The following is a 20,103-nucleotide window of genomic DNA, read 5'->3' as shown; positions in this document are numbered from 1 at the left end:
CACTCTCTCAGTCCCAGCTTTGATGCACCTGTACTGTCTCCGATCTAGATGGTAGCGGTGTGAACAGGCCATGGCTCGGATGGCTGAGGTTCTTGATTATCTTCTTGGCCTTCCTGTGACACCGGGTGCTGTAGACATCCTGGAGGGTAGGCATTGTGCTGATCGCGGCACCTTCTGTAGAGCCCTGCGTTTGCAGATGACGCAATTGCCGTATCAGACAGTGATACCATATCTTATTTCTATTACAGCATATTGGATGACTCTCATTCATATTCCATTCATTCATAGGCTACTACATGATACTCACATTTTCCCTATACCCATCATGAGGTTGCTACAACCTAGCCTATGAATGAAAGTATACAAACATACACATTCAAAAGTTTGGGGTCACTTAAAAATGTCCTTGTTTTTGAAAGAAAATCTTATTTTTTTGTCCATTTAAAATAGCATCAAATTGATCAGAAATACAGTGTAGACATTGTTAATGTTGTAAATGACTATTGTAGCTGGAAACTGCTGATTTTTAATGGAATATCTATATAGGCATACAGAGGTCCATTATCAGCACCCATCACTCCTGCGTTCCAATGGCACATTGTGTAATCTAATCCAAGTTTATAATTTTAAAAGGCTAATTGATCATTAGAAAGACCTTTTGCAATTATGTTAGCACAGTTGAAAAAACTGTTGTACTGATTAAAGAAGCAATAAAACTGACCTTCTTTAGACTAGTTGAGTATCTGGTGCATCCGCATTTGTGGGTTCGATTACAGGCTCAAAATGGCCAGAAACAAAGACCTGTCTTCTGAAACTCGTCAGTCTATTCCTGTTCTGAGAAAGGAAGGCTATTCCATGCGAGAAATTGCCAAGAAACTGAAGATCTCGTACAACGCTGTGTATTATTCTCTTCACAGAACAGCGCAAAAAGGCTCTAACCAGAATAGAAAGAGGAGTGGGGGCCCCGGTGCACAACTGAGTAAGAGGACAAGTACATTAGAGTGTCTAGTTTGAGAAATAGACGCCTCACAAGTCCTCAAATGGCAGCTTCATAAATAGTACCCGCAAAACACCAGTCTCAATGTCAACAGTGAAGAGGGATGCTGGCCTTCCAGGCAGAGCTGTCCAGTGTCTGTGTTATTTTTCCCATCTTAATATTTTCGCTTTATTGGCCAGTCTGAGATATGGCTTTTTCTTTGCAACTCTGCCTAGAAGGCCAGCATTCACTGTTGACAATGAGACTGAGTTTTGAAGAGGCCAAATTCCCTCACCATCACCGACTACACAACATGCAGACCTCACGATTTAACTTCAATCACTCTGTCTATAGAGAAACAAAAGGGTGGGTAGGGAGAGTGTACTGCCCCTACCTTCTGCCATACGATCGATCTCTAATGGCTTCTTCTCCTTTGATGGCCTCTGTTTAATCAGAGTAAAAGCTGGGACCAGCTTTCTGCCCGGTCACAGGCATTAATTTGTCCTCTCCCGTTCATTTGTTGTTGTTTTTATTACTGCTCCAGCAACAGGCTGGCTTTCATCATCCAGCTGATGTAGCCCTGCTCAATAATAAAGCAGTAAGGGGGGCGAGATGAATGACCCGTGGGCCGGCGGGCCGATTCATAGCCCCACAGCCGAGCCCCAACATCTGTACTTCCTTCTGTAATATACTGTACACCAAAATACCTTTCTACAATTCGAGAAATGTTGGAATTGGAGCATTAAATCCAGTGCTCATATTCCACATTTGTCTTTATCATTCAATTATACATTTTCTTCTTCGTGTTCTTGGAAATGGAAGGAAATTCAATTGTATTTGGAGTTAAGCAGCTTGGTCTGAGAAAATTCTGTGCCAACTTTTTTCAGGCATGTGGGGTTCCTCAGGGATCGGTATCAGGCCAGCTCCACATTTAGTTTGGGTCAAGATAAGAACACATATAAACGGGAGCTTGTTTCACATCAGTACACGGCTTAGGCCACTCCAGAGTCCAGAGCAGAGTGAAAAACCTCAGGATCAAACAGCTGTCAAGCTTCCAGTTCCTTACAAAAATGTCCCCCCTATCCCCTGAAGTCATTAGCTACAGCCGGTCTACTCCTCCTTAGTGGCCCTTTAGACTGGGCCAGTGCCCTGGCTGTTTGGTTCCTGTTCTCAGGATATGTTAAAGCCGTCACACTGCACAGCCATCAGTTCCAAGGCTCATGTACCTGTCTTGTCCTGTCATTGTATAGCATAACGAGAGCTCCAGTGGCTCACTATTTCTCTGTGCGTGTGTGTTTTTGTGTGTGTGTGTGTGTGTGTGTGTGTGTGTGTGTGTGTGTGTGTGTGTGTGTGTGTGTGTGTGTGTGTGTGTCCCTACTTGCGTGTGTGTGTGTGTGTGTGTGTGTGGGTTGGTTGGTTGGTTTATCTATCCTTGTGGGGAACTAAACTAAAATCCCCAAATGTCCCCACTAGGAAAGTAAAGGAGAATTCTCCCTCTTGGGAACATCCCCATGAGGACACAGGCTATTTTAAGTTTTGGGGTTCGATTTGATGTGATTTATTAGGATCCCCATTAGCCGACGCCAATAGCGACAGCTAGTCTTACTGGGGTCCAACACATAACAAAAAAGACATACACCTATCATCTATCAGTTACACATACTGTGTCTTCAGAAAGTATTTAGACCCCTTGACTTTTTCCACATTTTGTTACGTTACAGCCTTATTCTAGAATGTATTAAATATTTTTTTTCCTCATTAATCTACACACAATACCCCAATATGACAAAGCAAAAACAGTTTTTATTTTTATTTTAGCAAATTTATTGACGCTACAAGGTTAGCACACCAGTATTTGAGGAGTTTCTCCCATTCTTCTCGGCAGATCCTCTCAAGCTCTGTCAGGTTGGATGGAGAGTGTCGCTGCACAGCAATTTTCAGGTCTCTCCAGAGATCGGGTTCAAGTCCGGGCTCTGGCTGGGCCACTCATCTAGGATCTCTCTTTACTTTGCGCCGTTCATCTTTCCCTTGATCCTGACTAGTCTCCCAGCCCCTGCTTCTGAAAAACATCCCCACAGCATGATGAGATGGGATGATAGGGATGGTGCCAGGTTTCCTCCAGATGTGACGCATGTCATTCTGGCCAAAGAGTTCAATTTTCCTTCCATCAGACCAGAGAATCTTGTTTCTCATGGTCTGAGTCTTTTAGGTGCCTTTTGGCAAACTCCAAGCAGGCTGTCATCTGCCTTTTACTGAAGAGGGGCTTCCGTCTGGCCACTCTACCATAAATTCCTGGTTGGTAGAGTGCTGCAGAGATGGGAGAACCTTCCAGAAGGACAACCATCTCCACAGAGGACCTCTATCAGAGTGATCATCAGGTTCTTGGTCACCTCCCTGTCCAAGGCCCTTCTCCCAGGATTTCCCAGTTTGTGTGTGTGTGTTTGTGCATTTGTGTGTGTGTGTGTCTGATCCATGTCAGCAAGGTCTCCAAATAGTCCCATTCCCTTTATTCACTCCTGAACAGTAGGACATCTAGTATGCATACATATATGAAATGCATCTGACGTGTCATTTAATGGTTTTCCTCCCGTCAGTCAAGGGATTTACCATGGATATTTGCCATCCGTATCCTCCAATACGTGACAGTTGAATCGGGCTTCATTATTACTCAAGCTAGAATGTGAGATTGTAACATGAGCTGTTTCATAGCAAAGTGTCATTGTCCCTTTCAAGGGATAGATTAGATATAGGTCTTCTCCACTGTTCTCCAAGCTTGGCATTCATTCACAGAGAAACATCTGATCGATTTAAATCCGAATTTGTCATCGACATCCACCCCTCCTCTCTTCCAAGGGCCTAAGCAAAAATCATATAACTTGAAACCCTCCAATACATCTGTGTATGCTTGATTTTTGATTGGTATCAAGTTTCAAACTGGAAGTGAGCCAAACTCACTTGCTGCCAATGGCCATGCACTGGTTGACTTGTGTCTTCCCACTCCCCTTTTGTTTAATCGCAGCAGATGCTATCATAGCAAGGGGAAGACTTATCTCTCCAAGCGCTTTAGGGTCAGCAAATTTCGTATTAGCGATAAGCAAAAGAGTCGCCGCAGTGCTATATTGATGACCACGCTTTCCACTAGGTGAATTAATTACCCTGGCCCTGTCACACTGCTAGCCCTCTTTGTCTAGTCTTCATTTTTTTCTCAGTGCCTCTCTTTCTCTCTCTCTACCTCTCTTTTTTCCACTTAGCTCCAGAGCAGTAACAAGCAAGGTCAGGAGATGTCTAGGGAAACATTTAGTGGCGGGACAGGGGCCAGACTGAGCTTGGGCTGGAGGCAGATTCCCTGGACCGAATGCAAGCAAGCAAGGTCACCCCCGAAGTCGTCCAACTGGCATTAGTAGCGAAACACAGAGCTTTTTGATTTATCCATGTTGCACTGCTGATGTGGCCGCATCAAACCTGGCTACTGACTCCATGTTATACTGTTCCAGCAGGACAAATGACCGAAATGTACCCAGCTGCCTCAAAGAACCCCACTGCTCCCTAGTGGACATCATAACCAAGACTGTTTCATTTTTAAAAAAATGCTTGTCGATTAGCCCTGAAGCTATTCACATATTTGGACAAAATGTGACTTGGTTAAATTAGAGGATGACTTGAATAATGAGTGAACACTACAACTACGTCAATGCAGGAGGTGGTGGATTTGGAGAAATTCTAGTTGAATATTGATGTTCAACGACACGTCCTGCTCGCCACTGTTGGTGTACCATGCTGTAGTAGTGTGTCCTTACCCTGACAGTGACTGTACTCAAAGACACAAGCAAAACAAGAAAAACATGGGTTCAAATAAGGACAAAGCCTCTACAATGCCATTACCGAAGACGATTGATGTTCATTTGTCGATCACAACATGCAAACACATCTATTTAGACAGTCTTCAATTATTTACCAGTATAATCTGTGCTATCAAGTGTGGAGCGGGTACCTGCTTGCCTAATGCACTGAATTGAAACTTTGAGAAGCCACACTCATCTCGACTGAAAATGAACAGCAAAAATTCCTGACTTTCCAAACTTTTCCACGCTGAGTACACTCTTCGCTGCTCAAGCCAAGAAGATAAGCCGTCTGCTCGGAGACGTCGGAGAGGGAGTACAGAAACACTCTGTACACTGTACTCGGTCCCCATGATCCTCTCAACCTCTCTATGCCGCTGAGCACATTGGGGCGCACTCACCGGCGCTCCCACCATTCAGATAAACCCAAACAGCTCCTCAAGCTGTTTGCAGGACAACAGGTACAGCAAGCTTTACAAGGAGATTTTGAGAATATCAGGGACAACTGAGTATTAATTGAGAGCATTAATAGAGAGTCAGGTGAACTACTGTTCTGTGGTCTGGGGAAATGCATCATCAATTGAAGTTAGGATGCTGCAGAATGCACAGAACAAAGCAGTCATGCGCAGTGTTCTTGGTTGGTCATCAATCGATAAGATCATTTTTAAAAACATGCTTATTTTATTTACTAATAATCATCATTTAAAATGGCCAAGTTCTATTCACAACGGTACTCAGTTGGTAAGAGACAGACATTCCGTAAATACTAGGAATAGATTGTTCACCATCTATGCGTTATCCAGAAAGAAAAGAGAAATAGGCAAAAGAACATTTCGATTTAGAGCAATAAAGAAATGTAATAAATTAACTGAGCAAACTATAAACCTTTCAATATATAAATGTAAACATTCTTTTAAAACGATTTAAATGTAATACATAGAAATGTTGTGGGACTATAGTGGATGAAGAGTCAATATTTTTTTAGATTGAGTATTTATTGGGTCATTATGTTAGTATATTATTTATGTTTCTAATAGTGTGTTATATGTGAAAATGTGTTCGTATTATAAATTGTATTTTAATGTTTCAGGACTCTTGGAAGATTAGTCCAAATGGGGACTAAAAGAGATCCAAATAAAATCCAAATCAAAGCCCCTCCAATGCCACTACTCGCCCCACTTCACCCCCTTCTGCACCCCTCATCTCTGCCCTAACCTCCCCAAACTATGCATTTAGAAGCTGGGGGCCCGTTCCACAGGCCAGATGGTCCAGTGGAGCGATGGGCGAATTGATACGCACCTTGCCCTTCTCTCAAAAATGAGGTGTGTCTACGAGAGGGAAACGGAGGAGGAAAGGAGATTATTGTGGAAAATTATTGTGGAAACTGTGCCTTTAACAGAAGCTACAGAATCTCCACATTGCTGCTACTTCTTCCCCCTTTCATGGCAGATTGTATCCTGTTATAAGTGGGATTTGGCCAGTGACAAGGATACGGCTCACACCGCTCCCCGCTCCTCGACAATACAATTACAGATCATAAAAGGGAGCCGAGGAAGATGTATAAATGGAATCTAATGTGAGGTGCATCATCATCGACAGACTACTTTCTCCCCCTCCACATCCCCATGTTCATGCTTGAGAGGGCATCACGAGAGGGTGTTAATTGTGACTACCGGCATCCACACAAACACACACTGCTCACATAATGATATTGATGTCCTACTACCATTGGAAGGACCTTGGTGTGTTAATCCACTAAGCTACACAGATATACACAGGTGACCAGTTAATTAGGTACAACCATCTAGTACCGAGTCGGGCCCCCCTTTGCCTCCAAAACAGAGTGAATTTTTGGGGAATGGACACTTTGCTCGATTGGTATCAAGGGACCTAAGCTGTGCCAGGAAAACATCCCCCACACCATTACACCAACGCCACTAGCCTGTACCCTTCTCACACCAGACAGGACGTGGCCATGGATTCATGCTGCATACGTCAAATCCTGACTCCATGACGCAACACCCACCGGGATTCGTCGGATCAGGCAATGTTTTTCCACTCCTCAATTGTCCAGGGTTGGTGATTGTGTGCCAACTGGAGCTGCTTCTTCTTGTTTTTAGCTGATAGGAATGGAACCCGGTGTGGTTGTGTGCTGCAATAGCCCAAGGGTCGGACGATTTGAGCATTCTAAGATGCCTTTCTGCACACCATTGTTGTACTGCACGCTTATTTGCCTGTCTGTGGTCCGCCTGTTATCTTGCATAATTCTTGCCATTCTCCTTCGACCTCTCATCAACGTGCTGTTTTCACCCACAGGTCTGCCACTGACTGGATTTTTTTTGTCGCACCATTCTCTATAGCCCTAAACACTGTCGTGCATGCAAAGTCCAGGAGGCTGGCCGTTTCTGAGATACTGGAACCGGCACGCCTGGCACCGACGAGCATACCACACTCAAAGTTGCTTAGGTCACTCATTTTGCCCATTCTAACTTCCAATTGAACAGTAACTGAATGCTTCGATGCCTGTCTGTTTGCTTTATATTACAAGCCATGGCCATGTGACTCACTGTCTGTAGGTGCAAACCATTTTTGTGAACTGATTGGTTTACCTAATAAACTGGCCACTGATTGAAGATTGCAAGTAAGTCTGTGTAACATTCTGACTTAACCATTATCCTTGTGGGTGAGAGGAGAGTGATGTACTGTATCACGGCAAAGTTGGGCAAATGGGAGACATCTGTTGATTAATCTCGATTTACCCAGAACAAGGGATGGGCATTTGAAATCATTTATCTATTCAAATAATATCATTACATTTTGGACCCATTTTGGACCCATTTCCTCTATAAAAACAACACTATGTTGCCTTTGGGCCATATGTACTCGTCCAAAAATCGTTGACCTGGGTTGAACTTTTGACATTATAAAACAGAGACTAATTGAATGCATATACGATTTCATCCGTCTTCATGAGTCTGTGTGGCCGTAGCCTCAATATTGGCAAGGTTGCACAGCAATATGTGTAGTGTTGTCTCCACAGTGACAGCACATACAGTGCCTTGCGAAAGTATTCGCCCCCCTTGAACTTTGCGACCTTTTGCCACATTTCAGGCTTCAAACATAAAGATATAAAACTGTATTTTTTTGTGAAGAATCAACAACAAGTGGGACACAATCATGAAGTGGAACGACATTTATTGGATATTTCAAACTTTTTTAACAAATCAAAAACTGAAAAATTGGGCGTGCAAAATTATTCAGCCCCTTTAAGTTAATATTTTGTAGCGCCACCTTTTGCTGCGATTACAGCTGTAAGTCGCTTGGGGTATGTCTCTATCAGTTTTGCACATCGAGAGACTGAAATTTTTTCCCATTCCTCCTTGCAAAACAGCTCGAGCTCAGTGAGGTTGGATGGAGAGCATTTGTGAACAGCAGTTTTCAGTTCTTTCCACAGATTCTCGATTGGATTCAGGTCTGGACTTTGACTTGGCCATTCTAACACCTGGATATGTTTATTTTTGAACCATTCCATTGTAGATTTTGCTTTATGTTTTGGATCATTGTCTTGTTGGAAGACAAATCTCCGTCCCAGTCTCAGGTCTTTTGCAGACTCCATCAGGTTTTCTTCCAGAATGGTCCTGTATTTGGCTCCATCCATCTTCCCATCAATTTTAACCATCTTCCCTGTCCCTGCTGAAGAAAAGCAGGCCCAAACCATGATGCTGCCACCACCATGTTTGACAGTGGGGATGGTGTGTTCAGGGTGATGAGCTGTGTTGCTTATACACCAAACATAACGTTTTGCATTATTGCCAAAAAGTTCAATTTTGTTTCATCTGACCAGAGCACCTTCTTCCACATGTTTGGTGTGTCTCCCAGGTGGTTTTTGGCAAACTTTAAACAACACTTTTTATGGATATCTTTAAGAAATGGCTTTCTTCTTGCCACTCTTCCATAAAGGCCAGATTTGTGCAATATACGACTGATTGTTGTCCTATGGACAGAGTCTCCCACCTCAGCTGTAGATCTCTGCAGTTCATCCAGAGTGATCATGGGCCTCTTGGCTGCATCTCTGATCAGTCTTCTCCTTGTATGAGCTGACATTTTAGAGGGACGGCCAGGTCTTGGTAGATTTGCAGTGGTCTGATACTCCTTCCATTTCAATATTATCGCTTGCACAGCGCTCCTTGGGATGTTTAAAGCTTGGGAAATCTTTTTGTATCCAAATCCAGCTTTAAACTTCTTCACAACACTATCTCGGACCTGCCTGGTGTGTTCCTTGTTCTTCATGATGCTCTCTGCGCTTTTAACGGACCTCTGAGACTATTACAGTGCAGGTGCATTTATACGGAGACTTGATTACACACAGGTGGATTGTATTTATCATCATTAGTCATTTAGGTCAACATTGGATCATTCAGAGATTCTCACTGAACTTCTGGAGAGAGTTTGCTGCACTGAAAGTAAAGGGGCTGAATAATTTTGCACGCCCAATTTTTCAGTTTTTGATTTGTTAAAAAGGTTTGAAATATCCAATAAATGTCGTTCCACTTCATGATTGTGTCCCACTTGTTGTTGATTCTTCACAAAAAAATACAGTTTTATATCTCTATGTTTGAAGCCTGAAATGTGGCAAAAGGTTGCAAAGTTCAAGGGGGCCGAATACTTTCGCAAGGCACTGTATGAAGTCTATATTGAGTATAATAAAAAATGTCGCTTAATGTTTCAGTTGATGTTTCAGTTGAGTCTCGAGGTTGGAATAAGCAGACAATTGGTAGAAAGAACTCCTGCCTTGCCATGTTTTGAAAAGGTGGCTTCTGGGTAGGTTTAACATCATAGCAATGTCAGAACAAAATGTGACCGAAATTGTGTTTTTTACATTGGCTTAAAGTACACACAGCTAGAAAATGGTACAGTATATCACATACTGCAGTTGAGGCAATGGGAAAGTATTCTGTTTTGAAAGTTGATAAACTTGTAATCCCACTTTTGAGAAAATGGCCCTTGAATGTTTTGCCTACACCCATTCAGCATCGTTTTCACCCTCTTAAGCCTTAGCCCCACACATCTCTTTAAGGATTTTCTCATCTCCCGGCATGTTCAGCCCGTTCATTAACTCACACAATCATGGCTAGCGGGAAGGTTCCTGTATTCTTTTTGTGGCTAAACCAACTAGGCATGTAATTGAACAATTTGATTTGTATTTATGGATTTGTTATTAAGGCACATGTTCTAGAAGGCATTTCTGCCAAAAAATAAATGTTTACGTTGAAATGGCGCTCCTGTGAAGTAGTGACGTGTGACATACGCCTAGTTTCCTGAAACGAGTCACAAATATGGTACATGCACTGACAATCTCTGTCCTCCGGCTCGTTCCAACATGAATGCAGAAAAGGTCACATTTGTCAATGTGACACCACTGTTGCCCATTATGGCCAAGCAGAGAAAACGAGGTGTGTGCTGATGTCATGGCATTCTAAATTCCATACACATGAATGCACACACACACACAAATCCATTGTAACACGCACATACCCTTTTCACTGAGAAAACTAGGTCTGTGGCATTCCAAATTACACACACACACACACATCATCTCCACCAATGTAACTCACACAAACACTGTCTGACTTCCTACATGCTGCACGTTACCTAATCCCTGAGCATTGTAAAGTGGGGCATCTCTGAAGAAAGGAGGGGCGGCTGCATAAATAAGCAATTGATGTGTGCCTCTTTCTCCATAACTAGCTTTAAACTAAAACTCCTGTGCCCCAGCTTCCATATGCACAGTGCCATTAATCAAAATAGTTGTTGGAAGTTCTCAAAGAACAAATAAAAAAGTGACGTAAGTAACTAAAACATCAGGGAATGGAGACAGGGGCGACCAGCCGACCACACAGTGGCTAGAACTACAGTAGTCACCTTGAAATAAAGGATGTCGTCATATCAAATAATTGCTACAGCATTAAACAGAAGTGCAGTGATTTAACATCATTAGAAGCATTAGGCGCCTGCACCATGTCAAGGTGTTTATCAATACTTCACCGTTTGGCAAGCTTTTCCGCACTAATATTTTCTGCAAGGTTGCTCACGAATCAGCATAAGCCGCATAGCATAAGTGTGCATACTGGGTTATATGCCAATGAATATGAGCAATAATGGATAAGAAACGGAAATGTTTCCAATGTTTTGAAGCGTGGCCAGAAAGCCGAATGATTTAATTATAATTGTTTCTGCTTTTGTCACGAGGAGGAGTGATTACACTGACTGTGCGTCCCACAGATAGATTGTAGCATACATTTTATACATCTGTACCAATCTGGGGGCAGCTCTGGAAAAAAAATAGAGACGACTGTAAATTACTATAATAACGCAAACAGAATCAGTTTGACAGCGGTTCGTTGGATGTAAGTCGTGTGGGACTGATTTTCTTGCTTACAAGAAATGTCAACAGCTCTTAAGGTATTGATTGGCCGGAAATGTAACATCATGCTATTAAGCACATACACTTCCTAAAAGATTTTAATTGAACTCAACTATAATTATGAACGGTCTGAATGTCCATATGTACTTTCTAATGTGATAGTAGAACATGTACGGGGGCAAGAATAATAAAAAATGAAGGCCACTTTATCTTGCTCAACATAATTTATTGATGAAGGACTGAACAAGCAACACCTTTGGGACTCAAGTGGGGTGAGCCCGGTGACATTGTCATGTGCAATCAGGCAATTCCTTGAATGTTTTGTCTACACCCATTATTATTTTAAATATGCACAGTACCAGTCAAAAGTTTGGACACACCAACTCATTCCAGGGTTTTTCTTTATTTTTACAATATTCTACATTGTAGAATAATAGTGGAGACATCAAAACTATAAAATAACACATATGGAATCATGTAGTTACCAAAAAAGTTTTAAACAAATCTAAATATATTTTTGATTCTTCAAAGTAGAAACCCTTTGCCTTGATGACAGCTTTGTATTCTCTCAACCAGCTTCATGAGGTAGTCACCTGGAATGCTTTTCCAACAGTCTTGAAGGAGTTCCCACATGCTGAGCACTTGTTGGCTGCTTTTCCTTCAATCTGTGGTCCATCTCATCCCAAACCATCTCATACACACAAATCTAACTAAGGAATGGAATATGGATATATAAATATATGGATGAGCAATAACAGAGCAGCATAGGTAAGATGCAATAGATGGTATAAAATACAGTATATACATATGAGATAAGTAATGCAAGATATGTAAACATTATTAAAGTGCCATTATTAATAACCTCGTGGAACTACCCCTCCCGGATCCGGGAGAATTGTCATCAACTACACTAATTAGCATAACGCAACGGACAAAAAATCTTACTAGAAAATATTCATATTCATGAAATCACAAGTGAAATATAGTGAAACACAGTTTAGCCTTTTGTTAATCACCCTGTCGTCTCAGATTTTGAAATTATGCTTTACAGCAAGACAAGCATTTGTGTAAGTTTATCAATAGCCTAGCATAGCATTATGTCCAGCTAGCAGCAGGAAGCTTGGTCACGAAAATCAGAAACGCAATCAAATTCAATTGTTTACCTTTGATGAGCTTCGAATATTTTCACTCACGAGACTCCCAGTTAGACAGCAAATGTTAATTTTGTTCCATAAAGATTATTTTTATAGCCGAAATACCTCCTTTTGTTGTTCGAGTTTTGTTGAGAAATCCACCGGAAATTGCAGTCACGCCTTTGTCTATTATGCACAAATCACTCTGAGAGCCACCACCTGACCACAGACGCAATGTTGTTGTTCATGCTAATTTTTTCAAAATAAAAGCCTGAAACTATGTCTAGTGGCTGTAGACACATTAGGGAAGCCATAGAAAAAGGAATCTGGTTGATATCCCTTTCAATGGTCAATAGGGATGCATACACACAGATGTTTCAAAATAAGCGTCACTTCCTGAGTGGATTTTTCTCAGGCTTTCGCCTGCAATATCAGTTCCGTTATACTCACAGACAATATTTTTACAGTTTTGGAAACTTTAGAGTGTTTTTCATCCTAAGCTGTCAATTATATGCATATTCTAGCAGCTGGTCCTGAGAAATAGCCCATTTACTTTGGGAACCTTATTTTTCCAAAAATGAAAATAGTGCCCCCTATTCTTAAGAGGTTTTAAAGTGATCCATTTAATAAAGTAGCCAATGATTTCAAGTATGTATGTAGGCAGCAGCCTCTCTGTGTCCCAGCTTTGATGCACCTGTACTGACCTCGCCTTCTGGATGATAACGTGGTGAACAGGCTCAGGTGGTTGTTGTTCTTGATGATCTTTTGGCCTTCCCGTTATATCGGGTGCTGTAGATGTCCTGGAGGGCATGTAGTTTGCCCCCGGTGATGCATTGTGCAGACCGCACCACCCTCTGGAGAGCCTTGCCGTTGTGGGCAGTGCAGTTGCTGTAACTGGCGGTGATACAGCCCGACAGGCTGCTCCCAATTGTGCATCTGTAAATGTTTGTGAGGGTTTTAAGTGACAAGCAAATTTCTTCAGCCTCCTGAGGTTGAAAAGTCTGTATGTAGGCAGCAGCCTCTCTGTGTTAGTGATGGCTGTTTAACAGTCTGACGGCATTGCAATAGAAGCTGTTTTTTAATCTGTCTTCTTCACCACCCTGTCTGTGTGGGTGGACCATTTCAGGGTGTCTGTGATGTGTACCCCGAGGAAATTAAAACTTTTCACTATCTCCACTGCTGTCCCATCGATGTGGATATGGGGGTGCTCCCTCTGCTGTTTCCTGAAGTCCACGATCATCTCCTTTGTTTTGTTGACATTGAGTGAGAGGTTGTTTTGCTGACACCACACTCTAAGTGCCCTCACCTCCTCCCTGTAGGCTGTCTCATCATTGTTGGTAATCAAGCCTACTACTGTTGTGTCATCTGCAAACTTGATGATTGAGTTGGAGGTGTGCATGGCCACACGGTCATGAGTACAGGAGGGGGCTGAGCACACACCCTTGTGGGGCCTCAGTGTTGAGGATCAGCAAAGTGTTGTTACCAACCATCACCACCTGGGGGAGGCCCGTCAGGAAGTCCAAGACCCAATTGCACAGGGCGGGGTTGAGACCCAGGGCCTCAAGCTTGATGATGAGCTTGGAGGGTACCATGGTGTTGAATGCTGAGCTATAGTCAATGAACAGCATTCTTACATAGGTATTCTGCGTGTCCGGATCGGATAGGACAGTGTGCAGTGTTATGGTGATTGCATCATCTGTGGACCTATTGGGGCGGTAAGCAAATTGAAGTTGGTCCAGGGTGACAGGTAAAGTGGAGGTGATATGATCCTTGATTAGCCTCTCAAAGCACTTCATGATGACAGAAGTGAGTGCTATGGGGCGATAGTCATGTAGTTCAGCTACCTTTGCCTTCTTGGGTACAGGAACAATGGTGGCCATCTTGAAGCATGTGGGGACAGTAGACTGGGATGGGAGATATTGAATAAATCCATAAACACACCAGCCAGCTGGTCTGTGCATGCTCTGAGGGTGCGGCTAGGGATGCCGTCTGGGCCGGCAGCCTTGCGATGGTTAAACAGTTAAAATTTCTTACTCAACCAGGCACGGAGAAGGAGAGCCCACAGTCCATGGTAGCGGGCCACGTTGGTGGCACTGAATTATCCTCAAAGCAGGCACAAAAGATGTTTAGTTTGTCTGGAAGCAAGACGCTGGTGTCAGTGACGTGGCTGGTTTTTGATTGTCTGTAGACCCTGCCACATACGTCTCATGTCTGAGCCGTTGAATTGCGACTCCACTTTGTCTCTATACTGACATTTTGCTTGTTTGATTGCCTTGCGGAGGGAATAACTACACGGTTTGTATTCGGCCATATTCCCAGTCACCTTTCAATGGTTAAATGCAGTGGTTGGCGCTTTCAGTTTTGCGCGAATGCCGCCATCTATCCATGGTTTCTGGTTAGGGTAGGTTTTAATAGTCACATTGGGTACAACATCTACTATGCACTTCCTTATAAACTCACTCACCGAATCAACATATAAATCAATATCATTCTCTGAGGCTACCCAGAACACCTCCCAGTCCAAGTGATCAAAACAATCTTGAAGCGTAGATTCCAATTGGTCAAACCAGCATTGTGCTTAGCACAGGTACATCCTGTTTGAGTTTCTGCCTATAGGAATGGAGGAACAAATTGGAGTCGTGGTCAGATTTGCCAAAAGAAGGGAGAAGGAGGGTGTTGTATGCATTGTGGAAGTTAGAGTAGCAGTGATCCAAAGTTTTGCCAGCGCGAGTGCTACAGTCAATATGCTGATAGCTAGCTAGCCTTGTTCTCAAATTTGCTTTGTTACCATCCCCATCTACGATAAGTGCAGCCTCGTGATATATGGTTTCCAGTTTGCATAAAGTCCAGTGAAGTTCCTTGAAGGCCGTCGTGGTATCGGATTGAGGGGGGATATACCTGGCTGTGACAATGACTGAGGAGAATTCTCTTGGTTGGCATTTGATAGTGAGGAATTCTAGGTCAGGTGAACAAAAGGACTTGAGTTCCTGTATGCTGTTACAATTACACCATGAGTCGTAAATCATGAAACATACACCCCCACCCTTCTTCTTCCCAGGAAGATGTTTATTCCTGTCGGCGCAACGTACAAAGAATCCAAGTGGCTGTACCAACTCCAACAGCATATCCCGAGAGAGCCATGTTTCCGTGAAACAGAGTATGTTACAATCCCTGATGTCTCTCTGGAAAGCAACCCTTGCTCTAATTTTGTCTACCTTGTAATCTAGAGACTGGACATTAGCAAGTAATAAAAAATAATAATAATCAAAAATAATCAAAAAATACATAAAAAATGTAATAAAATAAAAAGTGGGATGGGATGGCGTATTGCTGCAGAATGCTGCGGTAGCCATGCTGGTTAAGTGTGCCTTGAATTCTAAATTAATCACAGACAGTGTCACCAGCAAAGCACCCACACCTTCACGGTCGGAACCACACATGTGGAGATCATCAGTTCAACTACTCGTAGTCTCATAAAGACACAGCGGTTGGGAGCAAAAATCTCAAATTTGTACTCATCAGACCAAAGGACAGATTTCCACCGGTCTAAGGTCCATTGCTCGTGTTTCTTGGCCCAAGCAATTCTCTTCTTATTATTGGTGTCCTTTATTGGTGTAACTTTGCTGCAATTCGACCATGAAGGCCTGAGTCACGCAGTCTCCTCTGAACAGTTGACTTCGTTATGTGTCTTGTTACTTGAACTCTGAGGTGCAATCTGAGGTGCAGTTAATTGTGGATTTCTGAGTTTAGTAACTAATGAACTTATCACCTGCAGCAGAGGTAACTCTGGGTCTTCCTTTCCTGTGGCGGTCCTCATGAGAACCAGTTTCATCATAGCGCTTGATGGTTTTTGTGACAGCACTTGAAGAAAGTTCTTTAAAGTTCTCTTTACTTATTTGAGCTGTTCTTGCCATTTAAGCAAATAGGGCTATCTTCTGTATACCAGGAAAGAAATTCCACAAATGAACTTTTATCATGGCACACTTGTTATTTGAAATGCATTCCACACCTCATGAAGCTGGTTGAGAGAATACCATGTGTGCAAAGATGTCATCAAGGAAAAGGGTGGCTACTTAGAAGAATGAAATATTAAATATATTTTGATTTGTTTTAACATTTTTTTGGTTACTTCATGATTCTATATGTGTTATTTCACAGTTTTGATGTATTCACTATATTACACAATGTAGAAAATTGTTCAAATAAAGAAAAGCCCTGGAATGAATAGGTGTGTAAAAACTTTTGACTTTGTACTGTATATATATTTCCTGAAGTATTATATTTCTCCTAGATTTAGGACAGAAACCTTGTTTCTTGTGATTTTTTCAACTGAATGTTTAGACATTTTTGAATGTGTTATTCAATGCATTTCTATGGGAATTTATCAAATGTTTTTTCATATTTCTTTGATACATAAAGGGGTCAAATATCTAAATGATCCATAGTACTGCCATCTTAAAACAATTCCAATTGCCAGCTTAGCACCCCCCTTCCCTCAACGACTTTGATTCAGTGATATGAGAAAACAGAATGGATCAACAACATTGTAGTTACGCCACAATACTAACCTAATTGGCAGAGTGAAAAGAAGGAAGCTGTAGAGAATTGAAATATTCAAAAACATGCATTCTGTTCAACTAGCTCTCACAGTCTCACTTCAGAGTTAGACGTTCATAGATGTTTCTCAAACCTAAAAGTTCAAAGTTTTTAAGGTTAAGTTTAGGCATTAGGGTTAAGGTTTGGGATATGCTTAAAACAAAAAACAAAAAAACAACTGCTGGATTTGAACTTCCAACTGTTGAAAGCAGAGGCAGATGCTTATGTTAATGCCCATCCAACATCCCCATTGCTCTAGCAAAACTGAAACCTACTTGAAGGTAACAGAGCTCACTGTTGCCCCTAGTGGCTGGTTCTAGGGAGAACCATTTGCCTTACAAAGAACCCTTGTCTTCCAAAAAGGGTTCTTCAGATCAAAATGGTTCTTGGTAGAATCCTATCCCTCCACAAAGAACCCTTTTGGAACACATTTTTTCTAAGAATGTAGGAGGCATGCATGCCGTACTAAAGCTGTGGGCTAACACAAACTTTAGCTATCTCTGATGTGCATCCAAAGTTCTAATTTCTCTATTATTATATGTATATATATATGTTCCTTGGCGGATGTTTGTATGAGGCGATTAGCCTGTCTCTATTCAATCAGTGGGATTCAGATCTGAGTTTGACGGTGTTGGATTGGTTGGTTCAAGTCCTGGTGAAAAAGGAAGGTCTCTGAAAATCAAATAGGCTAAGAATGTATAGGAACACCCGACATGGGGGAACTGTGCTATCAGACCGAGCCAGCCCCACATTTTGCTTATCTGACAGGTTTGATTACATTTTTCTTGGCCAGCCTCCCTCATCAAAGCGTTTAAGAAATGATGCTGATTACAGTGCACTGAAGACATGGGGAAGCACCCTGGAGTATTGAGTGCTAAGCATTCACTGAGATAATAGCTTCATTCGTGCTTTATCAAAATAAAGGCTGCTTGTTTATTCCCTAACCTATTGGTACTTATGTTGGATTGTTCAGGGAATTGATGAGGCCTTTTAGGCAGGTTCAGAAAGAAAAAATAAACTCATTAGCGCTACATAGCAGTAAATGAACAAAGACAGAGAATTCAGAGGTATTACTGCGTAATACAATACATTAATGTGTGGCCCTATTGTAGACTATATGGGCTACAACTGAGGATACTTTGATTTGGAAGGTAAGTAAAGTCAATGTGGCCAAAATGAAAGAGAAAATAATTAGCTCTTTAATTTATTTATTTTTTACTAGGCAAATCAGTTAAGAACAAATTCTTATTTACTATGATGGCCTCCCCGGCAAAACACTGACGCCGCTGGGCCAATTGTGTGCCACCCTACGGAACATCCCAATCACAGCTGGATGTGATACAGATTGGATTTGAACCAAGGACTGTGGTGGTGCCTCTTGCACTGAGATGCAGTGCCTTAGACAGCTGCGCTACTCGGGAGCCCAATATTCATAATCAACATTGAAATATCAATTAAATCAAATATAGATATATGACATTTAATATAGCAATAATCTCAGCTCTCAATGTAGTCTAATGCAAAATGAAGGGAGCCCTTGCTCTCAACTTAGTATTTTGGTGAACTCTAACCTACTCACCCCATCATTCATTCAGAAATGGCAACTGTTGAATAACAGAAATGCAACTTGCGCAACAAGAGTGCACTATAATTTGATGCAAAACCATCACCACACACCTTCTTTCATCAATAGACAACATGTGTAATGCATGAGTATAAGATGAGTCATTATTTCCTATTGATTGTGTAGCTCAACTCTGTTACATAAGCACTACTTATGCCACTTAACTCAGAAAGTAATATCACAGTGCCATCACTCTGGTTGACAAGTATCCATCCGCCATCTGACAACAAGTGCAGTAAATTGCCAAACCCAGGCCTGAAGCTATCATCAAGACAACGACCCTTATCAAATCCAACAATACAATTAAACTGCAGTTTTCAGACAGGGCAACGAAACAAGCAACGGTGTATGAGAACAAAATACATATCGTGACATATTAGGCTACTGTGAAGGTATCCAGCTCTTTCCACAAAAAAGTTAAATAACACACAGTTTATAGGCCGTACTTATTCCAACCAACACTAGCATTTTCGTTGCCGTTCATTCATTCATTCTCTGTGCGTGTGTGTGTGCGTGTGACAGAGAAATTATGAGGAGGAGGGATCGATCTAAAACCTTACCTCCGGAGGCTATATGAAAAAAGAGGCGTGGGTCTGCAGCTCGTATCGCCGCCGTGTACTTGTCCTCTCTCCCGGGAACCTGTGCTTTCTTTTCTGGCATAAGCCTGACTCTTAGCCGGCCCCCTTCGGCGCCGAACCACCATTCCAAAATATTAGTTAGGTCAATTTCCAGGAAAAATACCGGGTCTTCCTCGTAGACTGCCAGTCCACCACATCCCGTTTTAACCAAGTCCTCCCCAATTTCCACCACGACTTGATTCGATTTACGGCTGGCTTTCGTCAAACCCAAATTCAGAACTTTGGACAGCGGCCTCTTGTAGCCGTCCACCAGCACTGGTTGCGGAAGCTGTCCACCAGCACTGGTTGAATTCTCTGCCGCCATGCTATCGATTACAACCAACTTTGGGTCAACAAAAGTAGCCACCGTTTTTTGTAAGGGAATGCAGTGCATCCTTAAATTAGCGCGCACCGTATAGCACCCACTAAAAGTCAGACAATCTCCGTTAAGTGGACGTTTAATCAACTCGGTAATGTAGTAGCGCAACAGAGAGGGCACTGCAAAATCCATGGCCAGGTTTTTCCTCTTGAGTCGGGAGTTGTAGGTCTGGTTGGAGTCTTTTTTGCTTCTGGCATCCCCGCTGCTGCTGCTGTTGCCAAGCCCCGCAGTGGGGAATGCAAGTCCTGCGGTGGTCATTTGCGAGGCGCACTGCAGCTCAGCAAGAAATGCCGCAGACCAAACGAACAAGTATAATATCCTGGTCGCCATGCTTGGAATCGAAAAATCTCCTTTTTGATTATGTTTTACCCCGGTTCCCTTCTCTTCTTTTTTCACAAACGCAGCACAAAATCAAAGCGCGAATCGATGATCATGCGGGCTCTGTAGTTCTGGCTAGTGCGCACCCGCGGCACATTCCCTTCACATCTGTTTGGTGATAATGGTGACTGTTGCTA

This window comes from Oncorhynchus kisutch, linkage group LG14, assembly GCF_002021735.2.
Source record: "Oncorhynchus kisutch isolate 150728-3 linkage group LG14, Okis_V2, whole genome shotgun sequence".
Taxonomy (NCBI): domain Eukaryota; kingdom Metazoa; phylum Chordata; class Actinopteri; order Salmoniformes; family Salmonidae; genus Oncorhynchus; species Oncorhynchus kisutch.
Note: the sequence above shows the minus strand (reverse complement) of the source record.